The 21,925-nt window shown below is 43.7% G+C and overlaps 1 protein-coding gene across 2 annotated transcripts in view; it reads left to right on the top strand.

The window, feature by feature from the left end:
* The window catches only part of EIF3A (eukaryotic translation initiation factor 3 subunit A), a 1,696,172-nt gene that overhangs the window by 491,567 nt on the left and 1,182,680 nt on the right, over window positions 1-21,925 (top strand). The gene's annotated exons all lie outside the window — the stretch shown is intronic.

The raw sequence follows: 21,925 nt of genomic DNA, 5'->3' as shown, positions 1-21,925 counted from the left end.
CTGGTGTTTGTAAAAAGGGTTCTAACTTGTCTAGGGTACACCATAAACGAAAAGAAATCACAACTGGTACCCTCTCAAAAAATTACATTCCTGGGTGCAAGCTTGACTACATCTGCCCAGATGGCTTACCTTACGCCAGAAAAGCAAATTCATTTGTTAACTTGCTTCAAACAGGTGGCCACAAAAACCCTGCTTATCTGCAAGACAAATTCTGCAAACCTTGGGGTTCATGATTCCTGCATTCTTCTAATTCCATATGCAAGACTGCATATGAGGAAACTTCAGTGGTACTTAAAAAGTTTATGGAGTCAACATTGTCACAGCCTGAAAACAATGATTCCTATTGTACCTTGCCTGCAACAAGAGTTCCTATGGTGGGCAGAGGCCTGCCACCAAAACAAGGGACTGCCATTCACTCCACCCCCTTCCGCCCAAACCCTAACTACAGACGCATCAGACTATGCTTGGGGGGCTCATCTGGCAGGGAAGTGCATTCAGGGCAAATGGAGCCCAAATCAAATGCACCTTCATGTCAAGCAAAAATAGATGCTAGCTGTACAGAATGCACTGACTGCCTTCGAGGACTACCTTCATCCAGGACAATTAATGATAGACAGATAACACCACAGTTATGTGGTACATAAACAAGCAGGAGGGTACACACTCCTACCCCCTTTGCAGACTAGCCATGGCATTGTGGAACATGGCCTTGACCTACCAAATACAACTATAAGCTCAATTCCTGCCAGGAAAGCTGAATACTCTGGCAGATGAACTAAGCAGAAATCTCATGGACCCACACGAATGGAAACTGGAACCATGGATTTTCAACATGTTGACATGCAAATGGGGGAGTCCAGACATAGATCTTTTTGCCTCACCCCAGAACTATCAGTCGGACAAATTCTGAAAGTTCATAGTTCATAGGTTAGTACTAAGCTAACTGCCCTTGCAAGCCATTTTAAGCCTAGCCAATTATCCCTTGTGAGAATCAAGCCCTGCACCTTGTGCTTGTAAGGCAAGCACCTTAACCATTAGGCCACACCTCCCTAACTCCTCAGAAAAAACCCTGGAAAGTGGATTCTCTATCAGTCTATGCTTTTCCCCCTCTTCCTTTGCTCTCCAAAGTTCTACTAAAAGTCAAACAGGACAAACCAAAAATGATTTTGATTGCTCCAGACTGGCTTCGCCAACACTGGTACCCACTCCTGCGCAGTGTGTCACACCTTCCCCCGTGGCACCTGCCTCAGACACTTTACTTACTGTCTCAGCAGAACAAACAAATTCTGCACGCTCTGCTCCAAACTTTGAATCTTGCAGCGTGGCTAATCGCCTAAATTCACGCTTAGCATCCCTCAGCAAACCTGTGATGGATGTCATTTTGGAGGCAAGAAGGCCTAGTACTAGAAAATCTTACGCTGACAAATGGAAAAGATTCTGTGCCTGCAATCAGTCACAAGGAATAAGCACAGCAGTACCCAATATTGCTCAGATTTTACAATATTTAACTGAGATGCTTAACAAGGGCCAGTCCTTTTTCTTCCGTAAAAATCCATGCCTCAGCCATTTCAGCTCATTACAACACAGAACCTCCCCTCTTCTCTCATCCTCTGCTATAGCAGTATCTCAGAGGGGCCAAAAACTTAAGACCACTCAGGAGAGCTCCAACCCCTGCCTGGGACCTCAATTTAATATTTGAAAAACTCACTCTCCCTCCTTTCGAGCCAGCTACTACTGCATACTTAAAATTTCTCTCCTCGAAAACAGCTTTCCTTTTAGCAGTCACTGCAGATAGAAGGATTTCCGAATTGCAGACTCTTATGGCAGTGGAGCCTTTCATTATTTTTCATGCGGACAGGGTGAGTCTCAGGACCAATCCATCCTTCATGCCTAAGGGTGGTATCCAGTGTGGTGCTTAATCAGACCATTCATTTGCCAACTTTGTTTCCCAATCCACAGAACAAGGTGGAACAGATTCTGCATTCATTGGATGTACACAGACAACTTAGATTTTACTTAAACAGGACAAAATCTCTAAGAAAATCTGAACAACTACTGGTGGCATTTGCTGCAGGGGCAGAGGGAAAGGTTATTTCAAAGCAGACTATTTCAAAATGGATAAGCCATTGTATTTGTTTCTGCTATATGCACCATGATGAAACTATCCCCCAGGGGATCAGATCTCATTCCACCAGGGCTGCATCTACTTCAACAGCCTTTCTCAGAGGTGTTCCTACCTGAGACATTCTAGAAGCTGCTATCTGGAGCTCAGTTCATACGTTCACCAAACATTACAATTTACCTTTCTTCTCTAAATCCAGAGCTGGCTTTGCCACTGCTGTCCTGCAGGGCCTTATAGCTGGTCCTAATGCTGTATAAATCCATCCTCCCAACCATAGCTTTGAGAATCTACCCAAATGTAATGACTGCAACAATGAAGCACGAAGAGCATAGTACAGATGTTCTTCGTCTTCCCTTGCTGCAGTCCTGACTATTGGGTATAGTCCGCGTCCCAGTCGGCCCGAATACCAGAGTATAAGGCTGACGTCGGTCATGGCGCCTTAGACTGACGTCAGTACGTCAGGGTACTAATGCGCATGACCGACGTCATTTCTTCAGTCTTTTTTGCCGCATGGTCCGATGCAGAAGCAATTTTGCGAGTGCAGGTTGGCGTTCTGAGATTTTCCGAAACCGGAGTTTCAGACCGAAACAGAGTTGGCTAAGTAACCCGTTGGGAACATTTTGGTTTTTCTTGCCTCAGTATTTAACGGATGTCAGAAAAAGTGAATAACTGTATTTCTTGTGGGAAGCAGATACCGCATAGGGATTATCATACATTGTGTATACCTTGTTTAGGGCCTGAGCACGGCGTTGTTGGTTGCGCTCTTGTGCTAGATTTAACAAGCGCACTATTAAGAGGAGGCTTGATTGTGCTAGGTTAGTGTTTGGGAAGCGTTGCAATTATAATATGCCGTCGGATGCTCCGGCCGCTTCATCAAGAAGCGCAAGGACAAAACAGTGAAGCCTAGGGGTGAGGAACCGGCAGTCCCGGACGTCGGTTCTTTAGAAGGCTCAGGGGAGCCAGAGGTTTTGCCAGGAGTCTCTATGGAGTCTCAGGCAGATACTTTACTGTTACAGGATGTGCCCTCTCAGGAGGTAGGCCAGGCTGAGGGGCTTCTCAGGTAACTGTTCTTCCCTCTCTTCCCAAGGTAGTTAGGGCCTCTCCTTCTGTTGCCAAAGCTTCTTTTAGAGGTAGGCCAAGTTCAGCTTCTGTGGGGGCTTCTCCTAGCATTTCGGGCTCTGTGCCTAAGAAACATATGCTTAAAATGGCAGAAGATTTGATTACTCTGATTAGAGGTTCTATGCCCCCGCCTGATAAAGAGGCCTAGGGTGGAACAGGAGTTTGATAGTTTTGAACAGTGTTCACAGGCTTCAGAGTCTTCTGTGGAAGACTTGCAAGAGTTTCCTACTTATTCTGATTCTGATGTGGATGATTCCACTCCTACAGCTTCTCCTCCTGAGGATTTTTCATTTTCAGAGACTCTTCATTCCATGAGGGAGCACTTTAAATGGGAAGGCCAGGATTACTCTGATTCCAGGAAAAGGCTTAGGGAATTTTTGTTTTTACCCCAGCATAGGCCCTTAGCTATTCCTCCTGTGTTGAATGTGGTGGAGGATGTTTTTGCAGAGGCTTCCCTGAACCCTGACTCTTTGCCTCCTGCTCCTGTTAAGCCTGATAGGTATTATAGGGTGCCCGAAGCTCATAAGTATTTGTTTAAGAGTCCCAGGGCGGACCCAGAAACTGTTTCTCAGGGGCCCAAAGGTGTTAAAGCTTCTGTGGTTAAAAATCCTGTACCCTCTGATTAAGAGGCAAGGGCTTTGGATAGGTGGGGTAAGAAAGTATATGCTTCTTCCACTCTAGCCATGAGGGCGTTGAATTGTCAGTTTCATATGCTGAAATATCAGAATTATCTCCTTTCACAATTGAAATCTAAGGTGGATGCTTTGGCGGAAGGTATTGAGTGTAAAGAATTGCTGGATTTGGTTCATGTGTCTGAACAAGTGGGTAAGCATTCTTTGCAGTGTGGTTTTGATGCTGTTCAGGCCTCCTCGAGGGTGGCTGCTACTAGTTCTGTTCTTCGCAGACATGCCTGGTTGAAGGATCAGAATTTAGCTGAGCATGTTAAGACCAGGATTTTGGATGCTCCTTTACAGTCTGATGTGTTGTTTGGACCGCCTGTGGAAGCAGTTTTAAAGAAAATGGAGGACAAAGCTAAGTCTATGCAGACGGTTAAAGATTTTTTGCAGGTGCAGCCTGCCAAGTTTAGTAGAAATTGGCCTGCTAAGGGGTGGACATATCCTGCTTATGGTTCCCAGTCTAGGGGTAGGTCTAGGCGTGGTAGGGGCAGGGCTCAAGGTTCGTTTAGGCCTAGATCAGACAGTTCACCTGCTCAGACTTCTGGTGAGGGCAGGGGTCAGTCCTTTCGTAAGCAGAACCAATGACCTGCCTTTTCAGCTGCCAGTGGATTCTCGTCTGGCAGCTCCTTTGGGAGGAAGATTGTCTCTTTTCAAAGAAAATTGGGATTTAATCACTCAAGACAGATGGGTGCTGGATATCATTCATCACGGTTACAGATTTTATTTCCACACAATGGCCCCTTTCAAAGGCATGCCAGATGTTCCTCCTCCACAAAGAAAAGAGGCTCACAAGCAAGTTTCTCAGTTACTCCAGATAGGGGCCATTCAGCCAGTCCCTGTATCAGAAAGGGGCTTGATTTTATTCTCGCCTGTTCCTAGTACCAAAGAAGGGGAACATGTGGAGACCGATTTTGGATTTATCTATCCTCAACACTTATCTGGACATTCCCAAGTTCAAGATGTTGACGTTACAGCAACTGTTACCTCTGCTGGGCAAGGATCACTGGATGGTAACTTTGGATCTCAAGGAAGCTTACCTTCATGTGCCTATAAGGCTAAGTTGCAGAAAGTATCTGCGGTTTCGAACTGGAGATTTTCATTATCAGTTCTCTGCATTGCCCTTTGGCTTATCTACTGCCCAGAGTATTCACAAAGGTTCTGGCTCCAGTGATAGCTTACTTCAGGCTTCAAGGCATTCAAATCTATCCTTACTTGGATGACTGCCTGATTCTGGCTCAAGAAAAGGAAGACCTTCTACAGCATCTGGAATATGTCATAGCAGTGCTAAGATGCCTAGGGTATTCTGTGAACGAAATAAAGTCCAGTCTAGTACCCTCTCAAGACATGTGCTTTCTGGGTGTGAGACTGAATACAGCAGCCCAGATGGCCTTTTTAACCCCGGACAAACAAAAGAGTCTGTCACTTTACTTCCATCAACTATCTCATCAGTCCGTGCTGACTGCAAGGACAGTCCTTCAAGCATTAGGGTTCATGGCATCTTGTATTCTGGTGCTTCCCAATGCCAAACTGCATATGAGGAAGCTGCAATGGTATCTCAAAATGTATGGACACAGCACTGCCAAGATTTCGACACTGTCATTCACATAATACCTTGCCTTCAAAAGGAATTCTTGTGGTGGGCTCAGGAATGTCACCTAAACAAGGGACTCTCTGTGACCCGGCCAGAGGCGAGTCAGATTTTAACGACAGATGCCTCGGACACTGCTTGGGGAGCTCATCTAAATGGAAAGTGGATACAAGACAAGTGGCCTGCCAGACTACAGCATCTACATATCAACATGAAGGAGATGTTAGCAGTCCAGTTTGCATTGATGGCGTTCAAGGAGTTACTTCTTCCAGGGCAGGTGTTGATTCTAACAGACAACACAACTGTCATGTGGTACATCAACAAGCAAGGGGAACACATTCTTATCCTCTATGCAGGCAAGCAATGATTTTATGGGAGACTGCGTTAAGCCTGCAACTGACTCTTCAGGCAAGGTTTCTGCCAGGAGCACAGAACTCCCTAGCAGATGTATTAAGCAGACAAATCATGGATCCCCACAGTGGAAACTGGATCTTCATGTATTTCAGAAATTGACAGTGTCATGGGGAACTCCAGACATAGATCTGTTCGCTTCTCCACTAAACCACCAGCTGCCAAAGTATTGCACAAAGGGGTTTCATCACACAGCTTGGAAAGTGGATGCTCTGTCTTTCAGTTGGAAAAACCTTCATGTCTATGCCTTTCCACCTCTGCCTCTTCTTCCAAAGGTATTATTAAAGGTCAGACAAGACAGGCCAAGGATGATTTTGATAGCTCCAGATTGGCCTCGGCAACACTGGTACCCACTTCTAAGGAGTCTTGTAAAGAAGCCTCCATGGCCTTTACCTCTGATTCCTCATCTGTTATCTCAGAAGGACGGTCATCTGCTCAATGTCAAGCTTCAATCTCTTCATCTCACAGCTTGGCATATTCTGTGTTGAAGCACAGCAGGTCTCAGCTTCCTCAACAAGTTTTAAATGTGATTATGGAAGCTAGAAGGCCTAGTACTAGGAGAGTGTGCGATGAAAAATGGAAGAGATTTTTATTTTGGAGTACAGCAAAGAATTTGGAGATTTCAGAGCCTAATTTGAGTGTGGCTCTTCAATATCTTACTGAATTATTGGACAAAGGTTTGTCCTTCTCTTCCATAAAGATTCATGCTGCAGCAATTTCAGCTCACTATGATTGTGACCCACCTTTGTTTCGCATCCTTTGTTCAAGCAGTTTCTTAGAGGGGCAAGAATATAAGACCCCCGTAGAGCTCCTACTCCTGCTTGGGATCTCAATTTTGTGTTGGAAAAACTTACTCTACAACCTTTTGAGCCTGCAGCTACTGCTGAATTGAAATATTTGTCATGGAAGACTGCTTTTCTGTTGGCTATTACTTCTGCAAGAAGGGTGTCTGAGTTGCACGCCCTTATGGCAGTGGAGCCCTTTTGGTTTTCCATAAGGACAGGGTTTCATTACGTACTAATCCTTCCTTTATGCCTAAGGTGGTTTCTAGTGTGGCTTTAAACCAAACTATTCATTTGCCTACGTTTTTGCAGATCCTCAAAATAAAGGGGAAAAGATTTTGCACACTTTAGATGTACACAGGCAATTGCGTTATTATTTGAGCAGGACTAAGAATTTTAGCCAGTCTCAGCAGTTACTTGTTTCTTTTGCTTTGAGTTCACAGGGCAAGCCTGTGTCAAAACAAACTATTTCTAGGTGGATTGGCTTTTGCATTGCATTTTGTTATTCCCATCATGGCAAAGAGGTTCCAGCTGGGATTAGGCCTCATTCCACTAGGGCTACTGCCACTTCAACAGCATTTCTAAGGGGGGTGGCAACTAAGGATATTCTGGAAGCAGCTACTTGGAGTTCAGTGCATACTTTCTCTAGGCATTATCACCTGCCTATATACTCTAAGACTAGGGCTGGTTTTGCCACAGCTGTTTTACAAGGCATGTTGTCAGCTCCTGCTACTTTATAATTTGCCAGCCTCCCTTACCTCTGCTTTGGGATTCTACCCAATAGTCAGGACTGCAGCAAGGGAAGGCGAAGAACATAGTACAGTTTTGTACCTACCATAAATGTAGATGTTGAGGATTCCCTTGCTCTCCCTCCTTCCCTCTGTGTTTCAGGGTGGTTGTGTAGGTGAGTTTACATGCTTATATTTTTGTACATATTGTTGTATATATTGTACATGTTTTTGGTGCAGGTTGTTTTGGGACTTGTCTTTTGGGTCTTCTGACATCTGGGGCAAGAAAAGACTGAGGAAATGGCGTCGGTCATGCGATTAGTACCCTGGCGTACTGGCGTCAGTCTAAGGCCATGACCTCTCTGGTATTCGACTGGGACGCGGACTATACCCAATAGTCAGGACTGCAGCAAGGGAATCCTCGAACATCTACATTTATGGTAGGTACAAAACTGTACTTTGTGTGCACTTACCATAAATGTAGATGTTCAAGTGTATTCACTGTTGCAGTCTTGGTTACCCTCCCTCCAACCCCCTGTTTTTCTCTCACTATACCTCTACTTTCCTTTACTATGCTTAAAAGCCTTTTTGGTGTATTTGCTTTTGTTTGGAGGTATATTTTTGTGTTTTTAATTACTTAAGGCTCCCCATTTGGGGGCACCTGACATCTTGGGCAAGAAAAACTGATGTAATGGCGTCGGCTGCATGTTTTATACCCCTGACGACCTGACGTAATGGAAGAAGGAACAGCAATCGACGCAGGACCCTAGACTTTGTTAATCAGGCCGACTGAGGGCAACCTGCCAGCAGATTACCCCATATGTAATGACTGCAACAGTGAGTACACTCTAACGTCTACATTTATGTTAAGTGTACACAACTGTACTTTATTCTTCTAAGACTTGGCCTCTCCCTCTTAGGCAAGAATACTAGAGGCCTGCCTGATCAGAGAGAGAGACAAAAAAAAATTGTCTAAAAGATTGCAACCTGAGCAACATTCTAGACTTGGGGGGTCCAAAGACTGTACCAACCTCCCGAGATCAGCTGTGGTTATGCTGTAATAGGAAGATTTTTTTCCCTTTCTATCTACACAAGTGGAACACCATCACCTTGGACTGGTAGGTCCTAAACATCACAGAAAAAGGGCTACTTCATTTAATTCAGGAAAAAGACCCCCTTTTTTAGGGATGCAAAAGCCACCAAAAAAACAAGAGGGTCTCCTTCCCCCTGTCTTGCAAGAACTCTTGCAACAAGTATCCATTCAACTAGTCCCTGTGTGGGAGGAAGCAACAGGTTTCTACTCCAGGATCTTTATAGCCTTAAAGGACAACCGCGCCCTCAGACTCAAAAAACATATTAATTTCATCATGGTTTGATGTTTCCTACATTTTAACAGCACTCTGAGACTATTTTGAGCTTTTTAGATATTTTTAGATGCAATTTCTGACTCTGACCACATGGGGTCTGGCATATTGAAAAAATTCAGACTGTTTACTCTGCCTCAAGTATCCCATAATGCATTATTTGTCTCACAAATATTGCATCAGATCTGCCACTTTTTCCCTTAAGTTGCCGTGACTTCATTGACTTAACAGGCATTCACTGCAGTCTTCAAATCCACTACTTTTGGTTAAATTGTTATCCTTTTTAAATGACCACTTGAAACACAAGCAGTGCAAATGCTACAGAACAGAACACAAAAGTGCATTTTCTAGCTTTTTCTCCTTTCAAATGCTAAATTGCTTTCTTTTGTGAAGGCTGGAATCTAGCTCTCCAAGGAATCTCCCTTCCCTAGCTGTCAAACAGCCAAGGGTAATTTGAGCCATTATTTGCATGTGATTGACAGCTTATCACAGCAGGTGACCAGACCAATGTATTGTTTGCTAGTCTGCCTTTTCCTCCTTAGTGGGAGACTTTTTTTGTTGCACTACTCCTGTCAAATTTAAAACCAAGCAACATAGCACTGGCAATAGGTCCCTGCTTTGCAAAGCATCAGTCTGCCACTTATTTTCCCTTACTGTTTAAATAGGTAACAGATGATACACTATAAACAAATTTCAGACCTGCATGACAGCACCCACAAACTTATGGTAATGCATACCAGTTGTAATTTGTTGCACTTTAATTGTGCCAGACATCATCTTATGCAATAACATCCTGTTACTGTCTACGCATGTTCACTGCAAAATTATCCTCTTTTTGTAGCCGTTACTGTACTTCATCAGTAGGGCTCTTAATATGAGATTAGTCAACTTATTTGGCTGGACACACACTCTCCACACACACACAGACTCCACACACAGACTCCACACACACACACACAGACTCCACACACACACACACACAGACTCCACACACACACACACAGACTCCACACACACACACACACACACACACACACACACACAGACTCCACACACACACACACACACACACACAGACACACACACACACACACACACACACACACACACACACACACACACACAGACTCCACACACACACACAGACTCCACACACACACACAGACTCCACACACACACACAGACTCCACACACACACAGACTCCACACACACACACAGACTCCACACACACACAGACTCCACACACACACAGACTCCACACACACACACACACACACACACACACACACACACACACACACACACACACACAGACACACACACACACACAGACTCCACACACACACAGACTCCACACACACACACACACACAGACTCCACACACACACACACACACAGACTCCACACACACACACACACACACAGACTCCACACACACACACACACACAGACTCCACACACACACACACAGACTCCACACACACACAGACTCCACACACAACCTCTTCTCTAGACCCTTAGTTTATCCGTCACTGGTAAGATCCGACCTCTCTTGTTTGGCATATATTTCGTCGAGGTACAGGACAACAAGGAAAGACTGTGGCTGACCAAGTTCACAGATGACTGCAAACTGGGTGCAATAATTGACTCTCCAGCAGACAAGCATCCACTAAAAGGGGCCTCATGGCAACAGACAACTGGTGCCACAGCCATGGCCTCAAGCTACATGACAAAAACTGTATAGTCATCCCCTTTTGAAAAATAAATAAGTGAACACAAATTTAGTCTGCCCTCAGGCTCATAATTGAGTACAATGCCACTTTTGCGATGTACCTTACCAAACACCTGCAGCAACTGGAAAGACACCAAAAGTACCTCAACAAGAGGATCAAAGGGCTCAAACAGATGCCATATGCTACCTGGTTAAAGAAACGCCAGCTCTAGTCAGTGGCATACCGCCTGTTCAGAGGTGATCTGTGCGTGACGTATAAATCCATGTCCAACCCAGAATTAGTGGACATGCTGTACCCCAGAAAATCCAAATCACATCGAGCTACGTGCTACAGACTAACCTCAGCATTGAAATAGGACATGCTGGAGGGACAGATTCATAACACAGAGGCTCCCTTCACTCTGGAATAAAATCCCAGTCCATGTAAGGCAGAGTCCCTCATTGACTCCAAGAAGAATGTTGAGTGGATGTGGGATCCTAGGTTTAGCCCGGGTATCACTTCTGTGTCAGTGTTAGACAGAGGCACAGTATACTAACCTTGAAAAAGGGCATAGCAAAATTAATTTAAAACGGGTGTCGAAAGCCAAACAACTTCTCCATAGGATTATAAATTACCTAGGGCAGATAGCCTAGTACTAACCTATGCACTTAACTCCAGTTATTCAGGACAGGGGCATGTACACGACGCGTGAACGGTCACACGCACTTGCATTACATTTGGCCAGCATTACACAGAGAACTAAACTGACGCATGGGCGCTCGCAGAGAAACGCATGCCGATTTTCAATTTACCAAATGCCAGCATTACAGAGAAATAAAGCAGTAATTATAAAAATCATTCTAAAATACAGCCCCCATAATATAATATAGCATCAATAAATTCGAAAGAGCTACAGTAATCAAGTAACAGCAGCAAACAGGGTAAGTAAAATTAACAAGCACCTGTTACACAACAAATGCACTTATCTAATTCTACCACTCATTTCACCTCCTAGTCACACACTTACATCGGTGTTTGGACACCTGACGCACTTTAAATAAACATGAATTATCTCACTCTTTATTCTTCCTACCGGTAATTATATATGTTCATCTCTCTACTCAATCTCTAGAATTTGTTTTAAGGTTGAAAGTGTACTCTATAGTAGCTATAATGTTCTTATTTTGCTATCATACTGTATATTTCCAGTTCTATATTCGGAACATTTTAACCAAGCGCCCGGACTAAATACGTAAACTGTCTAAAAATACCAGTGTTCCATCCCAGTTATAAAATTAAAATACACATACTTATGCTATCTGTGATCATAAACTTACAGTATGAAGTATAGGTACGACTGCACTTAGCTTATAACATTTCTTGTATTGTTAAATATTCTGTAACTTTCATTTCTTTAACAGTTCTGATTTCTATCTGGAAACAGACACTTTACGACATTTGACTTTAAATGAAAACGTTCACAATTAAAAAATGGTTGCAGTCACACACACACACACACACACACACACACACACACACACACACACACACACACACACACACACACACACACTAGCCCCCTTGGCTGCAGTCACACACACACACACACACACACACACACACACACACTAGCCCCCTTGGCTGCAGTCACACACACACACACACACACACACACACACACACTAGCCCCCTTGGCTGCAGTCACACACACACACACACACACTTGCCCCCTTGGCTGCAGTCACACACACACACACACACTTGCCCCTTGGCTGCAGTCACACACACACACACACACTTGCCCCCTTGGCTGCAGTCACACACACACACACACACACACACACACACTTGCCCCCTTGGCTGCAGTCACACACACACACACACACACACACACACACACACTTGCCCCCTTGGCTGCAGTCATACACACACACACTTGCCCCTTGGCTGCAGTCACACACACACACACACTAGCCCCCTTGCTGGCAGTCACACACACACACACACACTTGCCCCCTTGGCTGCAGTCACACACACACACACTTGCCCCCTTGGCTGCAGTCACACACACACACACACACACACACACACTTGCCCCCTTGGCTGCAGTCACACACACACACACACACACACACACTTGCCCCCTTGGCTGCAGTCACACACACACACTTGCCCCCTTGGCTGCAGTCACACACACACACACACACACACACACACACACACACACACACACACACACACACACACACTTGCCCCCTTGGCTGCAGTCACACACACACACTTGCCCCCTTGGCTGCAGTCACACACACACACTTGCCCCCTTGGCTGAAGTCACACACACACACTTGCCCCCTTGGCTGAAGTCACACACACACACACACACACACACACACACACACACACACACACACACACACACACACCCACCCTTGGCTGCAGTCACACACACGCACTTGCCCCCTTGGCTGCAGTCACACACACGCACTTGCCCCCTTGGCTGCAGTCACACACACGCACTTGCCCCCTTGGCTGCAGTCACACACACGCACTTGCCCCCTTGGCTGCAGTCACACACACGCACTTGCCCCTTGGCTGCAGTCACACACACGCACTTGCCCCTTGGCTGCAGTCACACACACGCACTTGCCCCTTGGCTGCAGTCACACACACGCACTTGCCCTTGGCTGCAGTCACACACGCACTTGCCCCCTTGGCTGCAGTCACACACACGCACTTGCCCCCTTGGCTGCAGTCACACACACGCACTTGCCCCCTTGGCTGCAGTCACACACACACACACACACACACACACACACACACACACACACACACACACACACACACTTGCCCCCTTGGCTGCAGTCACACACACTTGCCCCCTTGCTTGCAGTTGCCCACATACAGACATGCACACACTTGTCCCCTTGCCTGCAGTCAAACACACAAGCACACACACTTGCCCCATTCCTAGCAGTCACACACACTTGCCCCCTTGATAGCAGTCACACACACTTGCCCACACTTGCCCCCTTGCTTGAAGTCAGACACAAAGATACACACACACACACACACACACACACACACACACACACACACACACACACACACATATATATAATTATATTGCTTGTACAATGCAGTAAAGTTTTATTGGGTGTTTTAATTGGGTTAAAATATTCCAGAAAACAGTGAAACTAAATGCATGCACCCATAAGGACAGTACTACCCAATTCAGAACATTTCCATCACAAGTCTAGTCAAACTCAAGTCGAGTAAAAGAAGCAGCACTAAATGCAAAACACTTCTCCTTGGACTACAGTTCTAATTATAATTTATATTCAACTTTATTAAACTACCAAGTAACATAGCCAAGCAACGTGCTGCAACTAGCAATCGCTGTGATACCCCCCCACTTGTAGAAATGTTGGTTATCCAAAACAAATCTGCTGCCTGCAAACAACTATCTACTTGCTTCATGGGTAAAACATGATCACAGTAAAAAATGAAAAGCAAACATGACATCAGCTCAGAATACACTGCAACGAGTATGTCACAATTTGAAATGTCTCCGGCTGACAGCGATGGTCCTGACATGTCATACCTATGAACCTCAGTGCACTAAATCTGGACTAAGCTATACATAAGTGGGAGAAAGGCACAAATAGAAGTAGAAATTTTAAATATTGCTCTTACAAAGTTAGAAAGATCATCCAACAGTAGGTCTTGCATTATTATGAATTTTCGAAAGGGTATGAAATGTGAAACTGAAATGTCTGCCATTATTTTCTATCTTCATTCTATAATGTTTTGCCACTAACTGTCCACAAAAAACCACCACAACGTTATGTTAAATGGTCCGAAAATGTGAATCAAGAAGATAAATTAGCCAGACAATACAGCTGGGAAGCTGTCAAAGAAGGGGCACGTTATTACTCCTAAGTGGAGCAGCTGTCAAAAAAAAAATTGACATGCATTTCTGAAAAGAAAGTAACCCCTAACTGGATTATTACATGTAATTGTAAACCCTCCACGTTTTCTGGCGAAACTATTATTTCTGGGGAGAGATTATTAGGTGAAAAGAAACATTTAGAGCCAAATCCATGGTCAGTTTAGAGCACCCAGAGGAAACCCACATGAACACAGGGAGAACATACAGATTCTGCACAGATGGCAGCCTAGCCAAGAATTAAACCAGAGAACCTCTTGCTGTGAGGCAACACTACCTCTGCAGCATCCACTTGACACAACTTAATCACTCAATTTCGCAGCAGAAGAAATCTGGAAAAGGCCAAAATGTATTGGGGGGGGGGGGCACAAAACCAGGGACAGATTTTAAACATTGCTTGTATAATTTTAGAAAGTTGTTGAAATAGTGTTTTTTGTTACCATGTGTTTCCAAAAAAGGAAGACTGAAACTTAAAGGGCTATAATTATTTAGTGAATTCACCAATTTGCCACAAAACAACATATTTTAAAAGGAACAGAGCAAAGTACACATACACACACACACACACACACACACACACACACACACACACACACACACACACACACACACACACACACCTCATGCTGAGTTCTGGGTGTGATGTTTAAATTAATGGCATGTCTTGAATAGTGATGTGTGGAATGACATGCAAAAAGGCATTACTGCTAATAAACAATTGCTTCTAATAAAGTGCTTATAAAAAAATGGAAGCTAAAGAATTACAAAAATGATAACCAATAGCACTAGTGATTAGTGTCCACAGACTTTTAGCAAGAATCTTCTTCTTTCGGCTGCTCCCGTTAGGGGTCGCCACAGTAGATCAACTGTTTCCATTTCTTCCTGTCCTCTGCATCTTGCTCTGTCACACCAACCATCTGCATGTCCTCTCACCACATCCATAAACCTTATCTTAGGCCTTCCTCTTTTCCTGTTACCTGGCAGCTTCATCCTTAGCATCTTTTTCCCCAATATGCTCTGTATCCATCCTCAGCACATGTCCAAACCAACGTAATCTTGCCTCTCTGGCTTTGTCTCCAAACCTTCCAACCTGGACTGACTCTCTAATATACTTATTCCTAATCCTGTCCATCCTCGTCACACCCAGTGCAAATCTTAACATCTTCAACTCTGCCACGTCAAGCTCTGACTCCTGCCTTTGTCAATGCCACTGTCTCTAGCCCATATAACATAGCTGGTCTTACTACCCTCTTCTAGACCTTCCCTTTTACTCTTACTAGTCTGTCACAAATCACTCCTGACACTCTTCTCCACCCACTCCATCCTGCCTGTACTCTCTTCTTCACTTCTTTTCCACACTCACCATTACTCTGAACTATTGATCCCAAGTATTTAAACTCATCCACCTTTGCCACCTCTACTCCCTGCATCCTCATCATTCTTCTATCCTCCCGCTCATTCACACACATATATTCTGTCTTGGTCCTGCTGGCCTTCATTTCTCTTCTCTCTAGAGCATATCTCCACCTCTCCAGGGTCTCCTCCACCTGTTCCCTACTCTCACTACAGATCACAATGTCATCTGCAAACATCAGTAAAAAAGGACAGAAGTATTAAAAGGAAAGACAGAAGAAGAATAGACTACCAGTAAGAATAAAAAGAAATTTGCTGGTTAACTGGCTACTCTAAAAACTGCCCCCATATAGTGTATGTATCCTTCTCCAAGTAGTCTGGATGTAGCTGCAAAATACACACTTGACATGGACCAATCTTCTTACCCAGTACATAAATTACGAATCCGTTAAATAATTGTATAGGAGTACAGTCATGGGAGGCACATCAGTGCATCAGTAGACCCTAACCATAGATATGTACACACTATGCATCTTTATTATAACCATGAAAAACGGACTGTTTATAAACACTTTGTAATAACATCAAAAGTCCTGTATACATTACTCAATCAGCCATTTTATTATCTTTGTACTGCTCTGTTTTGAGCCTGAGTCATGACTGATAAGGGTCTGTGGAATAGCCCACCTACCTAGTCAACAATGAAATACAAAAGACAAATGCTAGAAATTCAGCTGATGACATAGAATGCAGATTTGCATTAAACATTCCTCAAACATTTATTTCAGTGTATGATAATGCAATAATCTGAATCTAAATCTATGAAAAATGCAGATCCCTTACAGATATATCACTGCTTATATGTCCTAATAACCCACGTTGGGAACAACAAACCCACACACAACATCTGCGGGCACACAGAGCAACATCTGACACGCTACCCCGACAGATCTAGAATGTGTAAAGCGGAAACTGGATGTGATCACTCAACATAGGCAATGGAATGGAATAGCATGATACGTACCTCGTGCAGAGATCTGCTCAGCTTTGGGAGCAGCTTCAGTACAAAAATTAAAAACGGCAGCTTCAGTAGATAAAGCAAAAATGACAGCTTCAGTAGATAAAGCGAAAACAGCAGCTTCAATAAATGAGCGAGCCTTAAGCTGACACAGCACCAGTAAAGTAAATGGAGCCTTAAGCTTACCCGTGAGTGTTAAGGCAGCTTCCGAAAGTAAAATAAACAGACAAACCAGCTTCATTAAGGGCCTTAAGCTTACACAGCACGGCACCAGCTTCAAAAAATAAAGTGAGCACCAACAGAATAGCTTCAGTAAACAGAGCCTTAAGTGCACACACACGAGCGTCAATACATAAAATAAAAATGGAGCAGCTTCAGTAAAGAGAACCTTAAGCTTACCAGTGAGTGTTGAGGCAGCTTCAGAAAGTAAATGGACACACCAGCTTCAGTAAGTAAAGTAAAAATGTAGCCTTAATAGCACCAACTTCAGTAAGAGCCTTAAGCTTACATTGCACCAGCTTAGTAAACAAAACACCAGTCCAGCAGAGCAGCTTCAGTAAAGGGAGCCATAAGCTTACCTGTGAGTGTTGAGTCCCGCGCATTTTTGTGTCATATTTAAACGACATTAAATAGTTGCACATCCCAGCTGTAAAACAATAACCACGGCTGCCGAAAACCAAACACACCACAAATAAATAAAATTTTAAAAACGCTGAAATTTCAACTAGTCCACTTTAGGATAGCGAATACAGGAAGCCAAAGATCTACCCCCATTGTAACAAATCTACCTTAAAGGCGGCGAACAAAGCAACCAACAAATACTGTCCCTAACACGCGCACTTTAGGACAACGTGGGTTTCAGCGTACAAATACAAACATCAACAAATACAAATAAAATATTAATTTTAGCCTGCCCCTAGCTTCCGACTCGAGAATAAGGATTCCAATTACACAAAAAAAACAACCGGAGCACACAAATATTTAAATCAAAAGTACAGAAATAATAAACTACTCGGCAATACTACAAATTAAACAAAGCGTGCCACACTTGTAAGCATTAAGTCGACTATAATGACAAATATCATTGCTAGGGACACATGGACATGTAAAATTACATTTATAACTTACCTTACTAACTGAAGTCTTCCAATGCTCGAGAAAAGACAGGCAATCCCAGCTTCCAGCAAGTCCTTCACACAAAATGGAGCCGATAGCATTCACCTCGCTAGAAAATAAGTTCCACACAGCAGCTACTATGGTAATAGTGGGCTGGCCAAGGCTGCAATGACATCACAATGTGTGAGGATCACAGGAGGTTCAATGCAGCATGGAAATAAGGCAGAGTTTATGTCACTTTGGGGGTGGAAACCTCCAGGGATCGACTTGAGGAGCAGTGGCAGATGTGACATCATTATTTAAGAGCCAGGTAGACATTTTTCTTTTCCGTTTGAAAACGGAAGCTGAAATAGTACGGAGATTTAGGAAGCTCAGGTTTAAAACTGTTTAGATCAGTTTATTTTAAAGCTGCAGTTATTTTTTTTTTTTTTGCCTGTAGCACATAAGGGGGACTTAAGGAAACAACAGATAGGGCTATTGGATTTAATATCCCATTGTTTTCCTTTAAGGAAGGTACTTGCAGCAGAATCTTAGATATGTCAAAGTTAAACAAGTTCCTAAACATACCCAAATGAAAAACGCTGACCCTTCACTGCTACCCATGATCTTTCCATGAACTTTTATGGTTATAAAAGATTTGAAGGACATCTGTCTTCATGTTCCTATTACAAAGGAACACAGGAGATGCTTTAGGATTGTAGAAGCAGGTTTGCTGTACCAGTTCTGTGTTTTACCATTTGGTTTATCATCCGCACTAAGAGTTTTTACCAAATGTCTAGCTCTGGTTATCGTCTATTGCAAAATGCTAAGGGTTACTTCTACGTAGACTATTGCCTCCATCAAAGTGAAAATCCTGAAACTTCAAATAGCTCTACAAATTAACGTGGATTGCTTTTAGAGGGTAAGACTTGTTTAGTGAAGTTCCAGTTTCAGCCTCCGATAAGAGTTCTTTTTCTGGGCGCATTGATAGATTTCCTATAGCAAAAAGCCTTCCTATCCCAAGACAAGGTGCCTTTTCTGACAGATTGCCTATGCAGCTTACTGTCAAAGCAGACAATTGCAGCAAGGGAATAGCTAAAGGCCTTGGAATGACATGGCATTGTGCATCCTGATAATTTCCTTGCAAAACTGCACATGAGGAAACTACAGTGCTACCTGAAAAGCACTTGGGAATAACACTGGAAACCCTGGTGCCTCTTTGATCAGAGCAACACGTCTTCAGAAGCACTGCAGATTTGGGCAGATAACACTACAGTTAAGCAAGGGGGAATTCATTCCTACCCCCCCTGTACAGTCTAGCAGTAAATATTTGACTCTTTGCAGAACAATTGCAGCATTTAACATCCTACATCCCAGGCCAGAGCAACATCTTAGATAATTCTTTAAGTAGGGGTCTTCTTGGACCCCAGTGAATGGATGCTAAAAGATGAGATCTTCCTGGACCTCACCCTTCAGTGGGGACACCCCATTAGAGACCTTTTCCCATCTCATCAGAACAGCCAACTACAAAGGTTCTGCTCTAGAACCAAAGATACAGGTACACAGAGTGCAGATGTGTACTCCTTCAAATGGACAAGCTTCTTTTTCTTTTTTGCCTTTCTGCCATTTTTTTCTAATTCCAAGGGTACTGATAAATGTAAGGTCAAACATGCTGAGGATCATACTTGTAGCCCCCTTCTGGCCAAGGCAACATTGCTTCTCCCTTCGCTTGACTGTCAGTGAAGGGAGATGTTATATTCTTCCAGAAATAGACCTCTTTAGCTGAGTGAGTAGATGCGTCATTCATCCTGATATGACCTTCCTCAAACTAACAGCTTGTAGCATTGGTTTCTGACCCCAAATGATGTAAACCACTCTACAGATGTGCTGTCGAGCCTGAGAGAGGCAAGAAAACCAATAACCAGAAAGTCATACTTGTTAAAATGGAAAAGGTTTTCTTCTGGAATAGTAACACATTGGTCCTCCTCATGCAGATCTAAACATAGTGTTGGAATAACTTTCAAGATTGTTTCACCAGGGACTTTCTTATTCCACTGTTACTGTAAATTCAGCCATCTCTCCCTGTTTTACTTGCCGCCCCCATCTATTCTCACCCCCACATGAAATGATTCCTAAAAGGAGTCCTACACATTTAAGGCCCCCGTCAACTTTTAAGCTACCAGCTTCTGCTTCTCTAATAATGCTCAGTTTGGAAGACCCACCCTACTGATGACCCTCACTTCAGATAGGCAGTGTTTCAGAGCTACAAGCCTAGTGTGCAAAGAACCCTTCACAGTGTCCCATTGGGAGTCTGTAACCCTAAGAAATAACCTCTCTTATGCCTAAAGTAGTGTCAGAACTCTCCTTGAATCAAGCTCTCTTCATTTGCCAGTCTTCTTTCCTAACCCACAGAATAAATGAGCAAATCCTGCATTTTCTGTATGTACAGTCATATCCAGTTTTACTTGAACAGGGCTAAGTTCCCAAATAGAGCAGAGCAATTACTAGTGGCCTTTTTAGGAAGGAAGGTAGACCAGTTTCCAGACAGTCTCTAAATGGGCAGACGACTTTTTCTGCTATGCCCATCTTGATAAGCTAGTACCAACTCATGTCAGAGTCACTCTACCAGACACTGAAGTCATCACTGCCTTCCTTAAAGGTGTCCCTACATAGGCCATCCTGGAAGCTGCCAGATGGACATCTGTCCACACCTTTACTAAAGGTTGCCATTAAGCCAACCATTAGCTTCGGAAGTCCTCCCAAGAATCAACAGTGCAACATTGACACCAAAGAACATAATACAGTTGTGTTGCACGTACCATAGTTGTACATGTACTGCAACACTGATCTTTTCAAGCAAACCCTAACCCTCCTCTCCCTGCTAGCCTCTTCCACATGCCCGGGGGGGTGGTGGCAGTGTTTCAGACTGGTATTTCTTATCCATCACTGTCTCCTACTTGCACTGTGTTATAGTTTGAATCTTTCCCTTTCCTAGACTAAAACTTTGATATCTGGAAGAGTCCAGCTGTCCTGTGGTATCAGACTGCAGTTTACTGCTTGGAAAGACTTGAAGATGACACCAATGTGCAGCCCTCTTAAACCCTGATCTCCAGATGTCAGCCATCGGACATCTGACAGGGATGATAAAAATGTTCTAGAATCAGGTCTCTCATGGGCTTCTGCATAGCAGGAAAACCAAGAATCAGTACTACAGCATAGACCTACTTGAAAATCTCATTATGTATGGCAAATATGATGCAACTGGATTTTATGCTGATTTGCACCTTAAATTAACCCTATGTAAATAAACGTTTTAAAAATGTTGTATAAAATTAAGTAATAGTCATTTTTCGCTCCTATGGCTAGTTTGATCCTTTTGTTCTGCAGCAAGGGTAGCTCTTAAAAATCTTTCTCTGTTGCTGTAAGTGTAATTGGGGTTCATATTGGAACGAAAACCCTAAACTGCGAATGCTCACATGAGCGAAAATGCTGGTGATTGAAGTTGCTATTGTGGGGGGCTGCACCCCCCGCTAACTATATATTCTAACTCAGAGGTCGCACTGCAGTGAGGAAAGGGCGAATATCCCACTCCTCACTGTAACACGACACCGCAATCCCACTTTCGATTCCCAGCATTTTCGCTCATGTGAGTGTTCGTGGTTTAGGTTTTCGTTCTTCTAATATGAACCTCTGTAATTGTACCCAAAGCTTTGATTGGATCAAAGGAGTGTCACTGTCAACATTTTTCTGTAATGTTTTTTTTCCTGTATGTGTCTACCTTTTGCAGGCTGACCTAGGTTCCTCTTAGTAACCCATATATTAGAGGAACAATAGTACAGGCATCCATAACGGCATTTTTGCTTAATTTATCAGTCAGGATGAATGGGTCTCATAATGTCTGCTTCTCATAGCTACAGTGTGTATGTTGCTTGCTAGTTAAATGCTCTTTGCACTTGGCTCTGTTAATTGGCACGTCTCATCTCATGCCGTCATTGCTAAGGCATCAGAT

This window comes from Protopterus annectens, chromosome 14.part0, assembly GCF_019279795.1.
Source record: "Protopterus annectens isolate FY-2018-M chromosome 14.part0, PAN1.0, whole genome shotgun sequence".
NCBI classification, from domain to species: Eukaryota; Metazoa; Chordata; order Ceratodontiformes; family Protopteridae; genus Protopterus; species Protopterus annectens.
This window is presented reverse-complemented; position numbering and strand designations above follow the sequence as displayed.